The 25,412-nt window shown below is 38.1% G+C and overlaps 1 long non-coding RNA gene across 1 annotated transcript; it reads right to left on the bottom strand.

Moving 5' to 3' along the window:
- Positions 1–21,355: 21,355 nt before the first annotated feature.
- On the bottom strand, positions 21,356–22,711 carry LOC104241150 (uncharacterized). The gene is made up of 2 exons (XR_011400479.1): positions 22,423–22,711; positions 21,356–22,002 (listed from the first exon to the last, which is right to left on the bottom strand). It is a non-coding gene; the product is annotated as an uncharacterized lncRNA (long non-coding RNA).
- Between the last annotated feature and the right edge of the window lie 2,701 nt (positions 22,712–25,412).

Raw genomic sequence — 25,412 nt, 5'->3', positions numbered from 1 at the left:
TACGTTTGACCTGATTCCTCAAAGAGGATACGTAGGCACCTCACGGCTCGGTCATAGTATGCATCATAGCGAATATAGGATGCATAATGTACATAGTGTGCATAATAGGCACAGTGTGCGTAACGCACATAGCGCAACATAAGTGTAAAAAATAAATTCCCCAAGCAAGAAAACTGGGGCAGAGGTTATGTTTTAAGTTCCAACAAAGGTTTGATTCCAAAAGTTGTAGCACATCACCCATCAAATTATTTTCATTTTTATAGCCTTTCTTTAACCCCACACCAGTGCCAACATCAACGTCCAAAAGACCTCCCGATCAATGTCCAAGAGATGCCAAGTCAGGCAAATAAGGACCGAGAATAATACACCGATCCCCAGCAAAGAAGAGGATCGTAAGATTGGGAATGAATCGATGATCAAAGGAATCTCCAGAAGAGAGGGTCGTATCTACAACACCCCGATTCCTCGAAAGAAATAAAAGGAGAGAGTCTTATCGGTGAAAACCTTCACAGGCACCGAGAGGCGATGTAAGATGAGGAATATGAAATGAGAGAGTCTTATTGGTGAAAACCTTCACAGGCACCATAAGGCGCCGGGAGATGAGAGAAAAGAGAGAGTCTCATTAGTGAAAACCCCTCGAAGGGCACTATGAGGCGACAAGACAAATCAACAAAAGCTACCACATTCGCAACGAAATGGACACTCATTTATCATCCCCAGCAAGTCAGACCATCAGGCAAATCGATTGATACAAATAGACTGGGTCGGGAATCTATGGTGCACGACATGATCACGAGGACCAGTCATGTCCTCCAGATAAGTTCTTCTGAGTTTCTTCTCCCACCAAATATTGGTTCAGAAAGATTTTCTCCTTTTCTATCTTTTATTTTCTCTTCCTAAAAATTTGTCTTGAAAAGGATTTTTCAAAGCTTACTACCAGAGGCCGAAGGGGAGTTCATCCAGTGCAGGATAACACAAACAGTCTTAAAAGCCGGCCCTAGGCAATGCAATAATCGTGCCTCGCAGTTTTGGAGAAAGTAAGCTCCAAAGGGAATGGTTTCAGGAGTAAAAGCAGATTCCCACAGCATGTGCTTAAAGAAAAGCAGAAAAAGGAACAAATTGAAAACTAGCCCCAGCAGGCTAGAGACCCCCAGCAGGCAATTTTGTCCACTAACCAATTATGGGGACATAGAGCAAGAAAAGGGGAAGAGAGGAAAAATCATCCGTCGGAAAGGCACCCTCTACCACCACGATTAAAACTAATTAAATCCTTTTGTCTGCTGCAGGAAAACAAAGGATTGATGATGGCAGCGAGAGGCAACGCCAGGGAAGTCACCAAAAACTGGGGCAGAAAATTTTCTACCGATTGTCAAAATTTTCTCGGAAGAACGGGGAAACAATTTCAAATACATTTAAGTTCTAGGTCGCCCACCAGTAAAATGCGGGAATACTTTTAAGTTCTAGGTTGCCCACCAGTAAAATGCGGGAATACATTTAAGTTCTAGGTCGCCCACCAGTAAAATGCGGGAATACATTTAAGTTCTAGGTCGCCCACCAGTATAATGCGAGAATACTTTTAAGTTCTAGGTCGCCCACCAGTAAAATGCGGGAATACATTTAAGTTCTAGGTCGCCCACCAGTATAATGCGGGAATACATTTTGTCTGTTCATTCCATATTCTAGGTCGCCCACAAGTATAAATGCAGGCATGTCATTACCAATAGGAGACGCACTTCCTCAGTTTAGTTTCACCATAGGAGACGCACTTCCTAAGTTTAATCTTACCAATAGGAGACCCGCCTGTAGAACGGAGTTTGTTGTAGGACAAAGAAAAATAGAAATCAGGCGTCCACCTGGAGAACAAGGACAAAGAAAAGAAGTAATCAGGCGTCCACCTGGAGAACAAGGACAAAGAAAAATAGAAATCAGGCGTCCACCTGGAGAATAAGGACAAAAGAAAAGAAGAAATCAGGCGTCCACCTGGAGAACAAGGACAAAGAAAAATAGAAATCAGGCGTCCACCTGGAGAACAAGGACAAAGAAAAGAAGTAATCAGGCGTCCACCGGGAGAATAAGGACAAAGGAAGGAAGAAATCAGGCGTCCACATGGAGAACAAGGATAAAAGAAATAGAAATCAGGCACCCACCTGGAGAATAAGGGAATACAATTGAAGTATTGAAGTCAAAAACCCGCTCATATGAGAAAGGAGCACACTTAGAATCAATAAAGCAGAGGAATACAACAGAAATCCCCAGCACGAAGCAATAAAAATCCCCAGCATTCACAAAAGGCTGGTCAAAAAAAGACAACAAGAAAACAAAAGGAGAAAAGAGGGGAAAAGAACCCAAGGTACGGAAGTGGAGAACAGATGTGGTCCGCTCAAGAACTAGCACCTACAACTAGCAGTATCAAGGTTCAAATCTGAAGTCTGTATGAAGCACCATTCAAGACTCAAGACCAAGTTTCAGAAGACTTACAGATAGGAATCCCTGTAACTAGTAGCTGATAGGCTTAGTTAGTCTTTTTCAGTCTTCATTTTTTGTTGTAACGACAGGACCGCGGACCGGAACCTCAACGGAACGGCACCTCGATCGGCTCCTCACCTCGGTACACTCTACCATCTCTCTCATTTCCGAACTACACGTGGCCTGATTCCTGTATAACCAAGGATATGTAGGCAGCTCAGATACCAGGGCTCGGTCACATCCCCTTCTTTTTTTTCCTAGTGAGGTCCCTCCAAATAATGGTCGGGTCAAAAACATGTCTAGTCGTTCTTTGTCGGAAAACTCTTCGTGTTTCCAGTCAAAGAGGGGCAGCTGTAAGCACGTGATTTTTGACCCTCCCCGAGAATTTTCACATTTTTAGCGTGAATATGTGAAATTGGGTCTAATATAGCCATTTTAACTATTTTACTTTATTTCGTTGCAAAAAGAAAAAATCACAAAAATATATATATAAATTTTAGTTTATGTATTTCTCATAAACTTGAAAAATACAAAAATTGTACTTTATTTTGGTACTTTATATAAATTCGAAAATTACAAAAAATATAATTCTATTAATGTTTTGTAGTCGTTTTAATTTTGGAAAAATACAAAAAATATTACTTTATATTTTGTCTTTATTAAAAACGAAAATTACAAAAAAAATAGTTTTATTAATATTTTATAGTCATTTTAACTTTGAAAAATACAAAAAAATATTACTTCATATTTTATCTTAATATTTAAAAAAAACGAAAATTACAAAAAATAGTTTTATTAATATTTTGTAGCTATTTTAAATCTTAAAAAATATTTAAAAAAGATATAGTTTTGTTTAAATACTAGTCTTATTTTTGGTAGTTATTTTGCTTACATAGGACTAGTTAAGCAACGTGTTCCTATTTCTCGGGTCCGGGCAAAAGAATAATATTCGGGTTCAAACTACCCGGTTTTAGGCCTAATTTCGGACCTAGCCCATAATAAACCGAGTCCATGACACATGGGGAAAACCACCACGCGTGGGGGACACAAGTCTCGAACCCCACCACGCGTGGGGCTCATTTTTATGGGCAAACCCATTACAAAACACGGACAAAACATTTTGAAGAGGGAGGATTTTGAAATTTTTGAAGAGGAAGCACTGTAGATCTTCTTCCTCAGAAGAAGAAAACCGAAAAAACCCTACTGAAAAAACCCGGACCCCAAACCATCGTCGACCACTGTTCATCTTCTCCAAAAGGAGAAGAACAAAACCCTAACGCTCCCTCCATTGAAACCAGTCCGGATTCCTCCATCACCACCATCGTTCCACCTCCATCAACAACCCCAAAACCACCGTCAACCTCCAGCTCCCCCCCCCTCGTCGTCACTGTCCAACCAACGACGAAAACGACCACTCCGTCACCTTCCCGACTGTCCAAAACCAACGCCAGTTCCGTCGACCACGACCACTCCTCCATTGCTGCCGCTTCTACTCCCTCACGTCCAAAACGCCACCACCAATGTCCGTCGACACCCACGCCTCCGCCTCTGTCAAACAACAACTGCTGTTGCTTGCCCGTCACCCTTCCAAAACCTTTCCGTCGCCTCCCCATCGTAACCCCAAAAAAAAAAACCCAATCGCACCACTACTCCCTCACGGCGTCACTGCCCCGACAACCACTGCTGTGCGTCGTCCCCATGTCCAGCGATGCCTCCAGCCATTAAACACTGCCCGTCAACCCCACAGTCGTCGACCAAACAGTCCGTCAGTGAGGTCGAGTTGAAGTCGAGTTCCAGTCCAAAGTCCAAAAGTTGATTCGAGGTTCGGTTCGTCGAGTTTGTTCCGAGGTTTCGTCGTTGTTCCTCGTTCAGTAAGGTCCGGCTTGAGTTCCGTCGAGGTTGTTGTCCGAGGTTTCGTCGCAGGTTCAACGCATCGGACGATAATATCAAGTAGGTCATCTCTGTCCGTGTCCTTCATATTTGCTGTTTAGTAACATGTACATGTGTTTCTTGAAATACAATCCTAGTTCATGCGAATAGTATAAAAAATATATGTATTAAATGCTTAGAACTCGGGACAGGCCGTTTAGCAAATTTCACGGCCCTACCAAAAAATAATAATGCGCTAGTTGCTTTAGGCCGCCTTAATAATGTTATCTCCCTAAACTCGGGTGCACATTTATGTGACCCAAATCCAAATCTCAACGAAATCGAAATGTGTCTCTAATCACGGGTACATTGACTGTGACGTGGTCTGAGATGCATTTTCATGACGTTGCGAATTCGTTTTTAAAATAATAAATGGGACGAGCCTCGACAAACAAAAAAAAATGCAACTTGCGGGGCCCTCAGTAAATACTTGTTTTAAATTTACTCAGAATTCAGGAGGGCCACTTAGCGAACTTCGTGGCCTTCCCAAAATAATAACATGATAGTCTCTTTAGGCGCGTGTTTAATAATCTACTTTCTTAAACTTGGGTGTGCATTTCATGCGACCCAAATCCAAATCCCAAAATGTCAAATAAAATATGTTCCGGATTGTGGGTGCATTTCATGTGACGCAGTCCAAAGACATGTTTTAAGCGATGTTCACATTCCTTAAAATAAATGATAAAAAGCGGTTAAAAGTAAAATTTTGCACATAAGTTCACACTTGTATAAAATCAGATAATCAAAACCCAAGTTTTAAATTTACTCAGAATTCAGGAGGGCCACTTAGCGAACTTCGTGGCCTTCCCAAAATAATAACATGATAGTCTCTTTAGGCGCGTGTTTAATAATCTACTTTCTTAAACTTGGGTGTGCATTTCATGCGACCCAAATCCAAATCCCAAAATGTCAAATAAAATATGTTCCGGATTGTGGGTGCATTTCATGTGACGCAGTCCAAAGACATGTTTTAAGCGATGTTCACATTCCTTAAAATAAATGATAAAAAGCGGTTAAAAGTAAAATTTTGCACATTAGTTCACACTTGTATAAAATCAGATAATCAAGCCGAATATAACAGTTGAGCGACCGTGCTAGAACCACGGAACTCGGGAATACCTAACACCTTCTCCCGGGTTAACAGAGTTCCTTATCCGGATTTCTGGTACGCAGACTGTAATATTGAGTCATTCTTTTCCTCGATTCGGGATTAAAATTGGTGACTTGGGACACCCTAAATCTCCCAAGTGGCGACTCTAAAATAATTAAACAAATCCCGTTTCGATTGTCCTTTAATTGGAAAAACTCCCCTGCACCCTCGCGGGTGCGGAAAAAGGAGGTGTGACAGCTGGGACTACCATGGGACTGCAATGTTACTTCTGTTGCATGCTACTTTTACTACTTGGTGACCTCCTTATTACACCATGCTTAAAAGAAAAATCAAGAAGCTAGGCTAGACTACGGATTACAAGATCCCATCTATCTTCCATTTGTTCTTGATGCCTTGCTTTCTTGTCGGCTTGCGTCTATTCCGGTGCTTCTTTCTTTCGAAAACTGACGGGGATGACACCGGCCTCTTGCTTTCCTGAACACCAGTTTGCTTCATTTTGTTCTGTCCGCTTGAGGATATGGCTTCTTGCATTATGCTGTGGATCTTTTGTTGCAACCTTCTGCCTTTCGGTGGGTTACGGATTTCAAGATCTGAAATGTAAAGACTGAAAAATATTCTCTTGTTATACAGGTAGGCGCCTAATGCTAAAGATATGAAAGTATTCCCTTGTTATACAGGTGGGCGCCTAATTGGAAAAGACATGAAAAGTATTCCCTTGTTATACAGGTGGGCGCCTAATTGGTAAAGACATGAAAAGTATTCCCTTGTTATACAGGTGAGCGCCTAATTGGTAAAGACATGAAAAGTATTCCTCTATTATATGGGCGGGCTCCCAACTTCAACCAACAACTTTGAAAAATAAATCGCCATTTTGTTCTTCAGGGGGGCTCCTGACCTCAACAACAACTTTGAATAAAATGTTATTCCTTTCTTTAGGGGAGGGGCTCCTGACTGCTACAAAATAGACAAAACAAAGGAAATTTTCTGCCCCAGTTTGCACTAGGAAGATTTGTGAATTGTTAGCAATATTGTAAACCACTTATACTATATGCAATGGTGAGAGTAAACTAACGACTAGGCCAGGATGTGCGTCTCCTATGAGTAAAACCCGAAACTCTGACGAGCAAATGCGTTTGCTAAAAAAATAAAACCTGAATGAACCAATGTAGGAAGTGCGTCTCCTATGAGTAAAACTTGTATGAACCAAAATCAGGAAGTGTGTCTCCTAGTGGTAAACTCTCATTTTTAGGAAGTGCGTCTCCTAAAGCAAAATATAACCCGAAAGACCTAGACTAGCAAGTGCGTCTCCTAGGGGTGAAACTTCAATGATTTAAACTAGGAAGTGTGTCTCCTATGAATGAACTTAAATGAACCAGACTAGGAAGTGCGTCTCCTAGGAGGAAATCTCGATTTAGGAAGTGCGTCTCCTAAAGCAAAAATATAACCTGAACGACCCAGACTATGAAGTGCGTCTCCTAGGGGTGAAACTTCAATGATTCAAACTAGGACGTGCGTCTCCTATGCATGAAATCTTAATTTAGGCAGTGCGACTCCTATGCCTGAAAATAAACTTAGGAAGTGCGTCTCCTAGGGGTAAAAATAAACTTAGGAAGTGTGTCTCCTATGGGTAAAACTTAATGATTTTAAACTAGGAAGTGCGTCTCCTATTAATGAAATCTTAATTTAGGAAGTGCGTCTCCTATGCATGAAATTAAACTTAGGAAGTGCATGTCCTAGGGGTAAAAATAAACTTAGGAAGTGCGTAAAATAAACTTAGGAAGTGCATCTCCTATGGGTAAAACTTTAATGATTTTAAACTAGGAAGTGTGTCTCCTATGCATGAAATAAACTTAGGAAGTGCATCTCCTATGGGTAAAAAAAACTTAGGAAGTGCGTCTCCTATGGGTAAAAATAAACTTAGGAAGTGCGTCTCCTATGGGTAAAACTTTAATGATTTTAAACTAGGAAGTGCGTCTCTTATTAATGAAATCTTAATTTAGGAAGTGCGTCTCTTATGCACAAAATCTTAATTTACGAAGTGCGTCTCCTATGCATGAAATTAAACTTAGGAAGTGCGTCTCCTAGGGGTAAAAATAAACTTAGGAAATGCGTCTCCTATGGGTAAAAATAAACTTAGGAAGTGCGTCTCCTATGGGTAAAACTTTAATGATTTTAAACTAGGAAGTGCGTCTCCTATTAATGAAATCTTAATTTAGGAAGTGCGTCTCCTATGCACGAAATCTTAATTTGGGAAGTGCGTCTCCTATGCATGAAATTAAACTTAGGAAGTGCGTCTCTTAGGGGTAAAAATAAACTTAGGAAGTGCGTCTCCTAGGGGTAAAATAAACTTAGGAAGTGCGTCTCCTATGGGTAAGACTTTAATGATTTTAAACTAGGAAGTGCGTCTCCTATGCATGAAAATAAACTTAGGAAGTGCATCTCCTATGGGTAAAAATAAACTTAGGAAGTGCGTCTCCTATGGGTAAAAATAAACTTAGGAAGTGCGTCTCCTATGGGTAAAGCTTTAATGATTTAAACTAGGAAGTGCGTCTCCTATGAATGAAATCTTAATTTAGGAAGTGCGTCTCTTATGCGTGAACCATTTCCTTCTTCCTGAATTACCTTCTTACAGAACTGCTTTCCTTAAAAATTTGTGTTGTCTTCCCTTGAAACTGCTGGGGAATTATTTACTTACCTGTTGGGGGATAATACTACTGGGGGAATCTCCTTTCTTCCTCTTTTTCCAAAACTACTTCCTTCAAAACTTTTCTCTCTCAACATTGCTGGGGATAAAATGTTATCAGCTAGGGATAACGCTGTCGAGGATAACACTGTTGGGGGATTTTGATTCCTTCAAAACTAGTGCTTCACTTGTCTGAAGGCTGCTGAGAATGACACTAGCCTTTTGCTTCTTCGAGCACAAGTTTCATCCTTTTGTTCTGTCCGCTAGGGAACAACTTCCTTCATTAAAACGTATTATGCTGGGGGTAACACTGATTCAAAGACCACTTTCCTTGAGACTAGTGCTATCTTTATTCTTCCCCAAATGGGTACCTGACTTCCAGAAACTTTTCTAAATGAAAGGAAAATTTTCTGCCCCAGTTTGATAATCTCCCTTGTGGCATGCATTTCCGTCATCAATGCCATTTCCTTTACCTATTTCAAATCAAACAAAATTTGTTAGTTTAAAACGTGGTGGTTGGTTGTGATACTCCTACTGGGGATGACTTTTCCCTTTCTCTTTCCCTACTCTGCGTTCCATTACACTATCAAAACTTGCTTGGGATGATATTATTTGCTGGGGATGATATTCCTGCTAGTCTTAGAACGACTTGCCCTACTTTGCGTCGTTCGGCTATCTTGAAACTTGGGCGATAACTTCCGACCTTATTGTCGATTCCTTATTCACCAACATCTCAACGTTGTTTTCCATCTGACCATGTATCTTTTCCCTGATAGCTGATTCCCCTTGAGGATTTTGCAATGTTTTGCTGACAAACCGCATTCTTTGTTCATTCGTGCCACTGAAAACAACCTTTTCTGCAGGGGATATCCCTCTTCTTTTGTGGCATAGCTCGGAAACTGGCATTTCCACAACCTTTTAGTCTCATATGAATTTCCCAAATCATGCCCATTGCTCTCCGCGTTGTTCTTTCTTGATTTGTCCACGGGACTTGGCCTTGAGGTCTATAACCTTCGATTTCGGCGGGGATATCCCTCTTGACACTCGTCCATCCTTTTGTCAATCTCCTTTTGCTGGGGATATCTTTCTTGACACTAGCCTCGCACTTGTTCCTTCCTGACTTAGACCATTTGGATGTTCTAATCAGATCTGGTCTTGCATAATTGGAAAGCGGATGTCAGATTTGAAGTCATTTCTCACTAGTTCTGACCAAAAAGACTCTACTGGGGAATTTTTTTTCTATGAAAGGAGGAAGATAAGAAAAAAGAACAGAATAAAAGACAAAGGAAAGAGATGACTCCCTAACGAGGAAACTATAAAATAAAAACCTATCAAATGCGGATACCAACTCTAATGGTCATGACTTGCACATATGGCCTATCCTCTGCCGTTAATCGCCTTTCACAATTTTCGTCTGGTGATTTCCATCTGATTCTCAATCTTTATTCGACTTGTAGTGCCCGAAGGGTTTTCACTATCAAACTTCTCTCATATTGTTTTTTCTCTTAGCTTTCATCGCCTTATGGTGTCCGTGAAGATTTTCACCGATAAGACTCCCTCATTTGTATCACTTTCCAGCTGGGGATTTGGAGTGTTGCCGATATGACTCTCTCTGCTGGGGATTCTTTTCGTCTATCAATTTATTTCCAATCCATGATCCTTTTCTCTGTTGGGAATCGGGGTGCTATCCCCGACTTTCATTTGTATGACTTGGCATCTTTCGAAGACTGGTCAAAAGGTCTTTCTTTGGACCGTAACGTGGGGTTTTGGATAGGGCTAGAAAGAAAGGGTATTAGCGGCTCAAAACGAATCAATTTAGGTTCAAAATTTACAACCTTCGGAACCGACTTTCTTTACATCAAGCACAACTTCTTCCCCAGTTTCTTGCTTGGGGATTTTTATTTTTTGCTTTACACTGTGACCGAGCCGTGAGGCGCCTACGTATCCTCTTTGAGGAATCAGATCAAACGTAGTTCACAAATCCTTTGTTTTCTTTGTTATTACTTTTTCTTTTCTTTTCTTCTTCTTTTTTTGTTTTTTGTTTTTTTTTTGTTTTTGTTGCTTTCTTTTCCTTTTTTTTTCTTTTTTTCTTCCACGTTTGTGTTTCTAACCTTTGCTACTGATTCCGAACGAGGGGTATGAAAGAAAATAATTAAGGCTCAAAAGGGGTAACGAAGGATGAAGTATTTAGATAGCAGAATAAAATGTCTTCGTCATTCCAGTCTTCAAAACATGCCAGGTGCAAACAACACAATTAAACAAAGATTTGTAACCTCTTCTGATGGTGCTGGACTTACATTTGCTTTTTCATTTGTCATATCTAAAGCACCGTTGGGAAACACTCTCACTCTCGACCCTCATGTCAATTTGGCGAATCCTGCCTTTAACGGTTTTCTTTATGTTTTACTTGCCCCAGTTCCACATGACTCGATCTCCGAATAATCTCAAACCGTCCTTATTTCTTTTAAATGTTCTGATCACCTCTCAATGGTTTTATGATTACCTTTTAAGATTAGGCCCAAACTGTGTGCGCATGTCATGTCACTAGAATCGGCGCCGAACAAAATGATAAAAGAACTAAACAAAAAGATGACTGGAAATAATAAAAGACCAGATTTTGCATTAGACTAATGGTGAAATGGTTTGAATAACAAAACAAACAAAACAACTGGGGTACAACTTTGGATCAAACCTAAAACAAATCCTAGACAACACTAAACAAACCACTATGACGAAAAATGGAAGGATAAGAGGGTTTGACACAAGACAATGTCCGGATTACAACCCTGCAAATAACTCGGACAACAGAAATGACAACAAAATAAACCACCAAGACTCCTCTCCAGCTAACCAAGAGATGAAGCGTCTTTCTGATTACCAAGCATGACATCTTAACCACTAGGTTTCCCATCGATATTGCCAAAACCATTAACAACTTCAATATCGTTAACTTCAGTCCGCAAATTCCCAAGAGGATTCGCATGCTCCTTGTCACTGTCATTGATCACAATTACCCCTTCTTGAATCATTCTTTCTACTTCCCTTTTCAAAGAACGACAATCTTCAATGCTATGCCCTTGGACATTAGAGTGGTACATGCAATGTACAGTAGGATCAAAGCCTTTTGCATATGGGTCTGGAGTATAGCCGAGAAGTGGCTCAATCAAGCCGAAATGCTTTAACTTTTCAAACAAGCTTGTGTAGGACTCCCCAATCGGCCTGAAACTATTTCTTTGCCTTTGTTCCCCTCCCTGCCCCTGTTTTCTAGGGTCGTTGGGTGCTCGAAAACGTTATGAAGGCAAGAATGCATTATGTGGTGCTGGCGCTCGCCATAGGGGGTAACCTGATGGTTGGACATGTGACCGGACATTGTTCAGAGGATAATACTGAGGTGGATTATGTGGAGCTCGGGGGCAGGTTTGGGCATGATGGGCGGAAAAGAGTGGCTCTGATGGTGGGTAGTAGGGTTGTGGAAGGTTGTATAGAGTGTGTGGATAATTTGGGTGATGGGGTCTGGGCTGGTAGTGAGGGGAAGTACCTCTGGATTTGGACCAAGTACCTGCTTCGCCCGTTGCGACCTCCTCTCTCTTCTTTCCGAGCGCACCTCCCGCGCCGCTCTGGATGGACTGAGTGGTTACTTTAATCGCCGAATAGCTCAGGATTTTGTTGGATCTGAGTCCCTCTTCAGTCATACTGCCCATTTTTACTACTTCGTTGAAAGATTTACCAACTGACGTCACCAGGTGACCAAAGTAAGTTGGCTCCAAAGTTTGTAAGAAGTAGTCCACCATTTCACCTTCCCTCATTGGTGGATCGACTCTTGCTGCTTGTTCCCTCCAACGGAATCCGAATTCCCTGAAGCTCTCTCCAAACTTTTTCTGAAGTTTTAACAGTGTGAGAAGGTCCGGGACGATCTCAAGGTTATACTGGAAGTGACCCGTAAATGCTTGTGCTAGATCGTCCCAGGTATACCACCTGCTAGGATCCTGCCTCGTGTACCATTCGAGTGCGGACCCGCTTAAACTTTGACCGAAATAAGCTATCAGAAGCTTATCCTTTCCACCTTCTCCTCTCATCTTACTATAGAAACCTCGCAGATGTTCCATGGGATCACCATGCCCCTCGTATAGATCAAATTTGGGCATCTTAAAACCTGCCGGCAATTGCACATTAGGGAAAGGGCACAGATCTTTGTAGGCCACACTAACTTGGCTGCCCAATCCATGCATACTCCGGAAAGATTGCTCCAGGCTTTTCATTTTACGAAGCACTTCATCCTGCTCCGGATTCTTAGTCGGCCTCTCAGTTTCTGCTGGGAGTTGGAGGTGAGGGGTGTAAGGGTATGGTTCGGGTGCTTTAAAGGTTGGTTCAGGAGGATAATACTGGTTATCATGAGCCTGAAACAACGGCTCGCTGGAGGATCTTTGCAGTGTGGCTGGTGGAGGTGCCCCGAAGACGGGGACGATTGGCGGAGGAGGGTTTTGTTTGGGTGGTGGAGCTTGGGGATTATAGGAAGTTTCCCCTTGGTAGTATTGGGTAATGGGGAAGCTTGTTGAAGGGCCGGGGGAAGGGTATTCCGGCGTGTGTCCCGGTGGGGGAGTAGGAGTGACGAGTGGTTCGGGCCCCTTTTGCACCTTAGCCATGGCTAGCTGCATTTCATGCATTTCCAATCTCATTTTTTCTATATTGGCCATCACCTCCATCAACATCTGATGTGCCGTCCTTTCCGACTCAACACTATTTTCTGAGCCAGTCATGCTTTCTGGTATAGGCCCTTTTGATCTTGTTTGATAATGGTATGGTGCCAGTACGCTTTAACAACTAACTGTTTGGAATTGGACAAACAACAAACCTGTTAGCGTTAGAGTTTTAACAGATATTGCAATTGCACGTTGGGGGATGCAATGTTCTTAGGCAGTTAACCATTTCTAACATGTTTTTGCTCCTACCGCATGCATCCTCCCGGCTTGTTTTATTTGTGCCTTTTTCAAGTGTTTCGGAAACCCTCCATTCCCTCTTTTTTCCTTTTTCCTTTATTCACTTTCTTTTTTTTTCTTTTTTAGCGGTGGTCGAACTTTATGTAGATTGCCTACGTATCATGTCCCCGCATGAATCAGACCTTGCGTAATTCGGACACATAAAAAGTAAACAACAATAAAACATTTTTTGGAATTATTTAAAGATGAACAACAGGCTCGAAAGTCAAACGGCCCACATTCTCTAATCCAAAGAAGTACAAATTCAAGCAAAATAAAATGACAGATTCCTTCCCTTATATGCCGATTTTGACCAAACGGCTATTTTTGCAAACATGGCCCCTTCCCAATTTCAAATGAATTTTGAGGCCGGAAAGATTATTTTATGACATTTCACAAACTTGTCCGTTCTTTTACGAAAATAGCCTTTCGACAACTGAAAGATACTCTAAGCTATTTCGGCAAGAACGGTTTAAGACACTGCCGTAGCTGGCTCGGCTTATTTTGACTAAAAATCAAAACGGTATTCACCTGGCCGCTGACTCTTTGTTTTTTTTTTAAAATTAAAATAAAAGACCTGGTGTTGCAAACACAGCCTTTCAGCGTCTCGGGGACAAAGATTTTAAGGCTGCGTTAGCTAACCGGCCAAAATCCTAAAAAGTGACCCAAGGTGGATGTTTATACAAAGTCAGCCTTCCGGCGTCCCTTTCGGGAACATTCGGCTATTTTTGACAAAAACAGCATCACCCGACTTATTTATGACTCTTTTTATTGTTTTTCAAAATAGAAAACTCAATATTGCAAACACGACCTTTCAACGCCTCGGGGACGAAGATTTTTAAGGCTGTGTGGGTCAACTGGACCAAATCTAAAAATGACCCAAAGGTGGCTGTTTATGCAAAGTCAGCCTTCTGGCGTCCCTTTCGGGAACATTCGGCTATGTTTTGACAAAACAGCGTCACTCGACTTCTTTATGATGAAATTAAAATTTGACATATTTTTTGGCTATTTTAGGAAAAGGGGAGGTTGGACCCGATTAGGGCTGCCTACATATCTCACATCCGGTGAGAATCAAACCAGCGTAGTTCGCCTATAAACTGAACTTTGTAAACAATATTCCTTTCTTTCCCAATAAATCAAACTTTTAAAAAAATTCAAAATTTTGGCAGGGTTTTGACACTACTTGGCCATTATTTTTTTTTTTTAAAATAAGTAGTTATCTCCCTACACTTCTATACTTTTTTTTCGTTTTTTTTTCTCTTTTCTTTTCAAAATTTGTTTTTCAAAAATTCCCTATTTCAGAAGCCGGTCAGCATGCAGATCTGAAGCAAATAAATGTGCAAAACAAACAAGATGCAGCAGGATTGTCTTTTTCATATCAGGTTGCTTGTCCTAGACGGACCCAACCCCTGTGTTGAGTCCCCTAAGCCAAATGCAATATGATGCAAATAAACGTTCCTACTAGGGACCCGGCATGAAGTCAAATTATTCTAGGTTCAACCTGGGTATATGTTCTAGACAGTGCACCCGAGCGGACAACTCGAGTTGAGGAAGGAGCTCCTTTCTGGGAACCAAAAGGCCAGCCGACTTAGAAACTTTCCGAGCCTCTTTTATTTAGGGTATGACACTAACAGAATAGGGAGTCTTAACCAGTAAGCACATCCCCGGAGGTAAGAAGAGAAGGTTTCGACACAGTTTATATGTACAGTTCAAATAATATCAAAGCAGTAAGAAACATCATTTTGCATATTAAGCACAGATCATATGAGAATATTAGATAATAAAGCCAAAATACAACAATTTTATCAAGCTCGAATTTCTAACCCTGAACCGGTGGTTCTGGGTAAAGCTTTTATCCCCAGCAGAGTCGCCAGAGCTGTCACACCTCCTTTTTCGCCCGCGCCGCCCGCGAAGGGGCACGGAAGGGAGTTTTTTCCAATTAAAGGATAATCGAATCGGGATTTATTTATTTATTTCAGAGTCGCCACTTGGGAGATTTAAGGTGTCCCAAGTCACCAATTGAATTCCGAATCGAGGAAAATATTCGACTTTCTAAATGAAGTCTGCGAACCAGAAATTCTAAGTAAGGAATTTTGTTGACCCGAAGGAAGGTGTTAGGCACCCCCGAATCCCGTGGTTCTAGCACGGTCGCTTAAACTGTTGTAATGGCTAGATATCTGATTTTAATATATATTGTAATTTATGTGCTTTTATCAACTTTAAACCGCTTTTATTATTATTATTTTTAGAATTGCAACGTCGTGAAAATGCATTTCGAACCACATCGCAATCAATGCACCCATGGTTGTTGACACATTTTGACTCCGTTGAGATTTGGATTTGGGTCGCATAAATGCGCACTCGAGTTTAGGGATGTAGTATTATTAAAATCGTGCCTAAAGAATCTAACGATTTATTACTTTGGAGAAGGCCGTGAAATTTGCTAAACGGCCCATCTCGAAATCTAAGTATTCAATTAAACATTTATTGAGGGCCCCGCAATTTGTGCGTTTTATTGGGCGAGGCTCATCTCATTTATTTTAAAAGGACAATCCTAAAATGCCTACATTTTTCTCTATTAAATTTGTCTCTACAAAATGAAAGAGAAAAGGTCTTAATTTATTTACATGCTTAAGTTGTTATAATTGGGTTTCGAATATGATTCTTAAAATCTGAAAGTGATGCAATCAGGGCAGTCCGTTGCCAATGCGGGCCCAGGCCCAACGTGTATGGCATAAAACTGGACCTGGGCCATCTTATTCACATGTTACTACCTAGTTACATTATACTAGGCATGTTCACAGTTTGTCAAATTAAAAAAAAACTTGGCAATCTAATTTTAATCCTAGACCATTTACATGCTGAAATTGACCAATAGTATTTAACTAAACAATATTCCTACAAGTTCCGAAATGGTCTATTCGTTTAATGAACTAACTGTTGAATGTTTAAGAATAGTCTAAATCAGCTAACATGCTTTTTGAGACATGATAATCATCCAACAATAACGAATTAACTAGACAGAGTTACTACACCATTTATTTATTTAGGCAATACATAGATAGTTCGTCCGTTAAGCTATCGTCAGATGTTCCACTATATATATTAAACAGCTACATGATTCTGATTAGAGTAAGCTAAATAATGTATATATACAAATAAAATTCAGAATATAATTAAAATAAATTCAGAACTTCAACTCTTCATTTCGTATTCATGCTTCATGTTTCAGTTTACAGTAACCAGTGTGTCAATTGTGTACCTGATATTGGAAGCAAAAGAAAAGGGAGATCAGCAGAAATTCAGTAGCATACAACCACAGCAACACCCAGCAACCAGTAAGAACCAGCAACGAGAAACCAGTGACAGATTTTAAAATCAAGATAAAAATCCAGAAACACTGACAACAATCAACGGACAGAAGCCAAGGGAATCTTTTCAGATTTGAAAGACTAATTAATGTTTTACCCTTAATTTCAGAATCCGTATATCAGAATATTTAGATTGTATATCAGGTGTATACTACTCTCTCTTTTAATTTCCAAAATGTTTTTATTTGTATTTTTGGAAGTCTTAATATTTTCGGAATTTTTCTCTCTCTTCAATATTCAGCTCCATTTTTTTCTTTTTGTGTCAAAATGACTCTTATTTATAGCAAGACCCTTGTCTTGAACCACTAACCCGAAAATATTCTTCCACCCCCACACTTGCATGATTTTCCCCCACTATATTAAACAACTACATTATTCCCCACTACATTATGTCTTGTCCCCCACTATATTAAATAATTATATCAACCTCCACTACCTCATGTCTTGTCCCCCACCATGTACTATTTTAATATTATTAAAATATTATTTAATCTTAATGGACAGAGCACTCAAAATAAATAATTGTTCAGATTTTCAATTCCAAAAATACCCCTCCGACCTTACTGAAATTACCATTTTACCCCTGAAAATACTGCAATTTACCAATCTACCCCGTCAGCTATAACCAATTCACCTAATCAATTCTAACCAAAATATAGCAGCTATAACCAATTCCTAATCAAATTTTATGAACAAACTCAAACTAAATGATGAACAACAAAGAAAAAATCGGAATTATTTTGACTGAACAATATTTTTAAACAACAAATCTACTTTCAGATTTCAACAATAATAAAAAACAAGTATATTCAAATCATTGAGCTCAAATTCAAATTAAACTTAAACAGAACAAATAAACGGATTCAAATCACTAAACTCAATAATCAATTGATCTTCAAATTAAATCCAACAACATTACAACAAAGATGCATGATTCAAAAAAAATCAAAAATTAAAAACCAAAACATAAACTCACATTGAATCACTGGATTAAAACGAACTTCAAACAAAAAATGAACACGAATTACATCTATATTAAACAACAAAGATGACTGATTCATCTACCAAATTGAAGAAATAATTAATTGAACTTCAACTTAAATCTACCAACATTATAATTAAACTAACAATTTCTACCTAAAAAAAATAAGAAAAATGAAACAAACTGAAAAAAAAAAAGATAAACACGAATTGGTTAAACCAACTAACCGGATCGGAACGACGATGAACTCGAACCAGGGCTGCCAATGACCTAACGAATCTCGACTTGGAGGGGTATTTTTTTGGAGAAGAAGAAAAAAAAAGGGGGGGGGGTAGTTTAGGTGTTAGGGTTTTTTGGAGTGAAAAATAAAAAATGGTAAGATAGGGGTGGGTCTTTGGGGTTATGGATTGGGTTGACCCGGTTTGAAATGGACCGGGTCGTAGGGGAAGGTTGGGCCTGTGATTTAAAATTGAAGAAAATGCCCAATCCGGTCTTCTTCTATTTTTGTTCTTTTTTCTTTTAATTATTAATAAAACTAAAAATGTTAAAATTAAATTATAAAAACCAAAATTATCTTAAAATACTAATTAACTCCTAATAATAATTATCACCCAAAATTAAACAACAATAAAATAAAATCACACAATTTGGACATTAAACGCTAAAAATGCAAAAGATGTCTATTTTTATGATTTTTTTCAATTTGTAAAACAAACTATATTAAATATCAAATGCAAATGCGACATATTTTTTATTTTTATTTTTTTATTATTAATTTAGCAAATAAACATGCACAGACAAAAAATGAAAACTATACAAATAACACAAAATTCACAACAATTGCACACAAAAAATTGTTTTATTTTTTTTTTGGAATTTTTTTTTGGGAGTAGTTCTCATATAGGGCAAAAATCACATGCTTACAATAATGAGTGGTGAAAGTATTACCAGCAAGTGTGGAAATATAATTAGATAACCATCCTGGAGGCTTCTTTGTTCTAACTGATTGTCTCAAACTCAGGTGCTGCATCTGCAATATCTACAGGGTCTGGATCATGAACTTTAGGTTCGGGAAAAACAGTAGCATCATGGTCTTCATGGATATCAGCAGTAGAATCTGGAGTATCCATAGGAAACTCTTAATTTAGACCAAGATCATCTTGATTAAAGTTCTCTTGTTGAGTTGTATCTGCACTATTATTATGGGATCAATCTCCAAATTGCCTGCACACTAATGTTGGCAATTAATTTATGGTTCAATGTTGGAGATAAAGAGGGTTGTAAATATCCCTTGTGTTTGAAAGAAAATATATTTTGCTTGAAGTTCACATCCCTATTGAGAAAGAAAACTTGGTTAGTGAAATCGTACAGAATGTAACTTTTTCTAACTTTTGAGTATCCCATCATGACTGCTGCAGTTTCCCTAGCAACAAATTTATTATGATCTTGTACCCTTTTTTCAAAATATAGACACCCCATGACTTTCAAATGATCCATGCTTGGGATCCTTTTATGGAAGAACTCATAAGGGGATTTCTCTTGAAGAACTATAGAGGGCATCTTGTTATCAGATAAACTGCAGTTAGAATATAATGGCCTAAAAGTTTAGAGGAAAACCACCTTAACATCTAACAAGTCTTGCAATTTTCAAAATATGTCTGTGCTTTCTCTCAGCAACATCATTTTGCTGAGGTGTATACGCACATGTCCTTTGATGAATCATACCTAAGGACTGAAAAAACTGAGAACAACTTCCATTGATGAATTTTTCGCTATTATCTGAACTTATCATCTTGACTATTTTTCCAAACTGTGTTCGTACTAATGTGAAAAACTTTGTACAACAATTACATCATTTTTAAGACTAAGCAAGTATAACCAAGTAGGTCTTGAATGATCATCCATAGTTGTCAAAAATAATTTATTTCCATGAAATGTTTGTACATTGTAAGGCCCCATATATATTAATATGTAGTAAATGAAAATGTTTAGAAGTTCTACTAGTACTATTAGGAAAAGGCAGTCTTATATGCCTAGCTAGATGACAAATTATATAATTGTTTATTGCCACTTTATATTCTTCTTGACTTAAGCATAGAATTTGTATTATTGCTCCTAATGATGCATGTCCAAGTCGCTTATGCCACAACCAAATGTCCTCTTTTTTCTTTATTCCAACCAGTCCTTTTTCTATAACAATGTTACTTTTTGCAGAATTTTGAAGGAACAGGAAGAGGCCTTCATTTTTTTTACCAATCATCTTCACCACTCCACTGTAGAGGTCTTCGAATGAGCAAAAATATGAAAAACACATACTGAGCAGAGTAATTCTTTTGTGAGCTTTGATAGTGACAACATATTGTATCTAAAGTCTGGTATGTATATGACATTATAGATTTCATCTTTATTAGTCAATTTACATGAATCAATATGTGTCACAGTTGTAGTTTTTCCATTGGCAATTGTACTTTTTTTCTTTCAGTATCACTACTTCTAATTTTAGTTTCTAACATACTTAAATCAGACACCATGTAGTTTGCGGCTCCGGAGTCAACTATCCATTTCCTTGCCTATGAATTTGCTAAAAAGGCATAAATAGTACCTGTCATGTTGGCTATGCCACCTGAGGTTTCAGGTGTGTTGTCCTTACTGAGCATTTTCATAATATGTGTGTATTATTCAAGTATAAAATAAGGCCCTCGAATGTTCTGTTAAGTTGAGCTTACACTTCCACTAGTGTTGTTTCCTGTTGTATATTGTCCTTTGTGTTCCTCCACTATAGCATTATGAGAAATTGTAATTATAGGTTTCCTTTTGTACTTATAATTTGCAGGATACCCTATCAATTTGTAGCATCTTTCACGAGTATTTCCTTTGAGCTTGCAATAGTCACATTGCAGGACGTAGTTCTTCCTTCCACTTTGAATAGGTCCATTTCCTTTTACTGTCATCAGTGTTGTTATGTCTCTAATTATAGTCGATGATAGTGCATTTGTCATGTTCCTTTGACTTTCCATTTCCATCGACAATGAATATGCCTTGTTGACTGAAGGCACTGGCACTATCATCAAAAGCTGGCTCCTTGCTTGTTCATTGGACTTGCAAAAGCTTCAGTCTCTCTCCATGAAGGTCACAAATTCACGAGACTTAACACAATCACAACCAGGAATTGGGGCTAGGCTATCAAATTCAACATAGAGCAAACTTAGTTTAGAGAAGTAACTTGAAATAGAGCTTGTTCCCTGACTAATGGTAGCAATCTCCTATATATTTGAAAGATTCTAGAGCAATCAATTTTATTGAATCACTCCTTCAAATCTCCCCAAACCTAAGATACATTTGTGGAATATACTATCCCACTGTACAATTCATTCGACACACAGTTCATAATCTATGATAAGGCGATTGCATTATATCTTTCCCGTAGATCACCAAATTTGGACAAAAAGTTTCCCTTTTGCAGGTGCCATCTATACACTAGCTTATTCATTCCTAGGATTGTAATTCACATTGCGCAACTCCAATATCGAGTAATTTTTTGGGCCAGTCAGTTGAAGAGAAATTAATATAGTTCCTAAAGTGTCTGTTGAGTACAGAAACAACGGATGATTGTGACTTAGTTTTACTGGCTCCATATTGTCAATCGTCATGATTCAGCTTCCAATAGAAATACAGAGTTGAAGAATGGATCTAAGGATTGAAAGAGACTGCACTAACAGTCAAAATGCTCTGATACCATGTGAATTTCTATGAATCTCTATAGAGCTTGACCTCTGCTTTAATGGAGATTGAGAGTGAGGAAACCAAAGAGAGATTAGCCTGTGAAGCAAGCTGAACTGGATTGGAAAATGGAAGAGTTCATATTTGATTAATCAAGCAATTAGACTTATATACAATAAACACTAACCAATAACTGGCTAGCAGCTAATTGCCAGTTGTTGAACTCTAACTACAACATCATAACTAACCTTCCAATAATTAGTTATTCAACTAACTCTAGTCAACTACTAACTGCCATAACTTGACTCCAGTTATATTAACTCAAGTTACTCTCATTTCAACAGATCCATCATAGCTTTGTTTTTGTACTCCACATCTGACTATAAAGAATTTTCAAGTATCCTGCAAATTGACTTTGGTACCAAAGAGAACAAGAGAAGCCATATCGATGTTAAGACTATTGCATAAGCCCTTCTAAAATAGATGGACGCGAATAAGGCGAAAATAATCAAATAAACACTTGAGCTATATTTCTTGATTTCATCACTTGCTGCTGCTGAAGCACTTATGGTATTTCTGTGGTTGTATGAATATGGCCTTGATGACTGCTTTCCCTTAGATAAAGTGCCAATTGAAGTAATTTCCCTTTGCTTGTTATGATTACCCTTCAAAACTAGTGTTTTTTGATTCCTTGAGCGATCACCATGTAATGCTTTGAAGAACTTGTCCCTTCTATTTCGCCTGTAATTACTTCTTGACTCAAACTGCAAAAATGAAGGTAGCACTAGTCACGATTCTGCTATTACTTGGCGACTGTTGAAGGCATAATTCAGTAAGTAAAAGTGCCTTGTATCTAACAATGTATACTTTCAGATAACATGATCACGCAATTTAACATCGTATCAAAAGCATCATGAGTTTGAGTCTCAATACCACCAATAATCAAAAATATTTTCTTGTGCTTTACCATGAAGAAAATATCGGGTCGACGAGAGACATGTTAAAGACATAATTAAGTAAATAAAAGTGTATTACTGATTGAATGATTACACACTTTGAAAGTAATACTAATAATTACAAGCTTGATCCACTCACATATATATCTTGGATTTTGGATAGTCTAACATCAAAAATGGAAAAAGACAATTGGAAAGACTTTTAGATTCTCAAGAAAGACTACTAACCATTGGATCATTTTTGCCACATCTTTTTCTAATAGTTGGAGAAGACCGATCAATAGCGTGGTTGTGAAGAACAGAGTCCTCAACAATGGGACGGAAACAAAGGAAGAACCTGCTCTTCATTGTCTTCTTTAAGCTAAACACAAAGTATACTATTGGCCACACCAAAATATATTGTGTAATATATATATCGAGAAGAAAAGATGATAAGAGAGTGATGAAAAACAAGAAAATGCTCTGCTTTGTTTGGTGGGGTTTCGACAGTCTTGGCCGGCTGGCCCCTTTCCTCTCTATTTTAGTAAACAAAATATTGGATTCGGAAAGTGCTTTATGAACGAGTTTGGTATTGGTCTAATAGTTGCGATTTTTAAGTACATAGTTCAAATCTCACCAATCACTTTGAGAGGCAAATGTATTCTTTGTTGTCAAATCTCACCAATCACTAAACGACTTCTACACTCTAATTTTTCTTCTTTCTTTGTTACATTTAGATATTATCTTAAATTGTCTTTCTTTTTAATAAGATATGGGTAGTTAAAGTGAAATTTATTAGTTTTTTTTATGTGGAATTCACATAGTACTAAGCGCTGATTAAAAAAATAATAAGTTTATTACATTTATTTACTATTATAGTGAGTAAACTATTTTAATCTGACTAATTTTTTACTATATCTCAACAAAGTTCAGTATCATGCGTGAAATCAACTCTAGTTTCTTAAGTTCCAAACAAAGAATTAAGGTTAAATGTGACTATGGATTGTCAATATTAATTAAGATGTAAAAGCAAATTGAGCATGTGAAAAAGGGACAGAACAATGTCCCAATATTACAGTCTTGAGGCTCTCTGCCTAACAAAATAAAGAGATGAATTGACCTTAATTAAGATGAACTTTAACTCTGTAAACAACACGCTCTACTTGCTCGGGTCTTATTATATTTCTATGCTGTAGTATTTCCTTTGGAAATTGTAGGTGATGAGACTTTTAAAATGTTGGAAAAGATACAAACCTAGTGGCATTATTTGACAACTTGTTCCAACCTCACCAATCATACACGAAAAGATACAAACCTTTTGTCTTAGTCTTTTAATTGATTTTCTTCTAACAAAGTACCACAATGATTTACCAACTTGTTGATAGTGGCTTACGTGACCAAGCAGTATGACTTTACGTGTTCTAGAACAGGATTAAGAGCTAACCGTACTGAGCCGGTTTACATCATATCGCACTGACTTATCATGGGTAAGTGATTTAAGGATATGAAAATATGTATAATTAGACATGATTAAGTAAAAAAATGTATTTGCATACATATAACATGTATTTATTGATTTGATATAAACATTCAATACGGTTAAATTTTTATCTGTTTTATAACTATGGTATACAACGATAAACATTAATCTAGACTTTTAGAATGGGAATTATATTTGTAACTTTAACTATTTTCCTTTATCAGATGTACAACGTGAAGTTAAATAAAGAAGAAGAGGATATTACAATGGAAAGAATAGGTATATGATTCAATCCGACATAGGACTAAGACGGATTATTTATTTTCTTGATCAATTTTTACACGTGACGGAAGAAGATTGAAGTAGAAAGGAAAGGCATATGTATGATTCCATCCAACTATTTTTTTGTTGCACATGTTAAAACTAGTTACCATGGCATGATACGTGTTAATTTTAGAATAGTTTAAGTTATTTACAACAGGGTATAAATTGTTTAAATCTACCATAATAGTTAATAGGTAAAATTTCATAGCAAGTATATGTGGTAAATTGGTATATGTAAGTTAAGTATTTTTATGGAACGAGTTAAACTCACATACACATTCGTGTAAAGAAATTGTTATGTCACCTAAAAGATATTTATAAGTTACCCAACATAAAAGTTGATTTATAATGTTAAAAATAAGACAAGTTACATACTACAATATATAAATATGTTATCCGTGCATATAATTGGATGCCAGAGAATTGCAAGCTAGGATCCAAAACTTTGGTAACACTATGAATATTATCATTGATCAACCAAATAATTACACCTAAAGAGCACTTTATATCATAATCAAACTGATTATGAATATTAAGCCTCTAAACAAGAAAACTATACATTACTATCCTGTCCACAAGTTGAAGGCAGTCCAGTTTATTCCACATCTTTGATGAAAGAGGAAGTCCAAGATATCTTATTGGAAAGGTTCCTTCCAAGTTGTAGCTAACAATTGACCCTTTGTAGCATCATCTACTCCAGCTATAAACCTGCTTGACTTATCCAAATTTGCAACTAGCCCTAACACCTCACTGAAGTGATTAAGTGCTTCCACCCCCCTTGTTACTGAAGGTAGATTACCTTTGCAGAATACCATGAGATCATCAACAAAAATATCGAGTGAGTTTCAAAGTTTTACATATGTGTGAAATTGGAAATCTGGAAGATTACTCATAGTCTTCAGGACTCTTGAAAGGTATTCCATCACTAATACAAAGAGCAGGGGAGACATAGGATCCCCCCTGCCTTAGTCCCCTTTTTCTCTCAAAATATCCATGTCCTTCCCCATTCACTTTAATAGAGTATTTGGGAGATGTCACACACACCATTATTAGTTGAGTGAACCTCTCTGGAAACCCAAATCCAGTCAATACCTCCTCTAAGAATCCCCAATCCACCATGTCATAAGCCTTTCTAAGATCAATCTTCATAAGACATCTAGCAGAGGTCTTTCTATTATAATGCCTTAGGAGATCATGACAAATTAGCACATTGTGCATCATGGATCTTTCCTGCACATATGTTGCTTGGTTATCTGCAAGAATATAGTTAATGTAGTGCTTCAACCTCTTGCAAATCATTTTCGAGATGCATTTATATAGAATATTGCAATAGGAGATTGGTCCATATTGGCTAGCATATTCAGGCTTCTCTGCTTTAGGAATCAGTGCTATAATTGTAGTATTAAGTTGTTTTAGTAGTTTGCCATTCTCAAAA

Source organism: Nicotiana sylvestris, chromosome 6, assembly GCF_000393655.2.
Source record: "Nicotiana sylvestris chromosome 6, ASM39365v2, whole genome shotgun sequence".
In the NCBI taxonomy this organism is placed as follows: domain Eukaryota; kingdom Viridiplantae; phylum Streptophyta; class Magnoliopsida; order Solanales; family Solanaceae; genus Nicotiana; species Nicotiana sylvestris.
The sequence above is the reverse complement of the archived record's forward strand: the minus strand, read 5'-3'. Positions and strand labels throughout refer to the sequence as shown.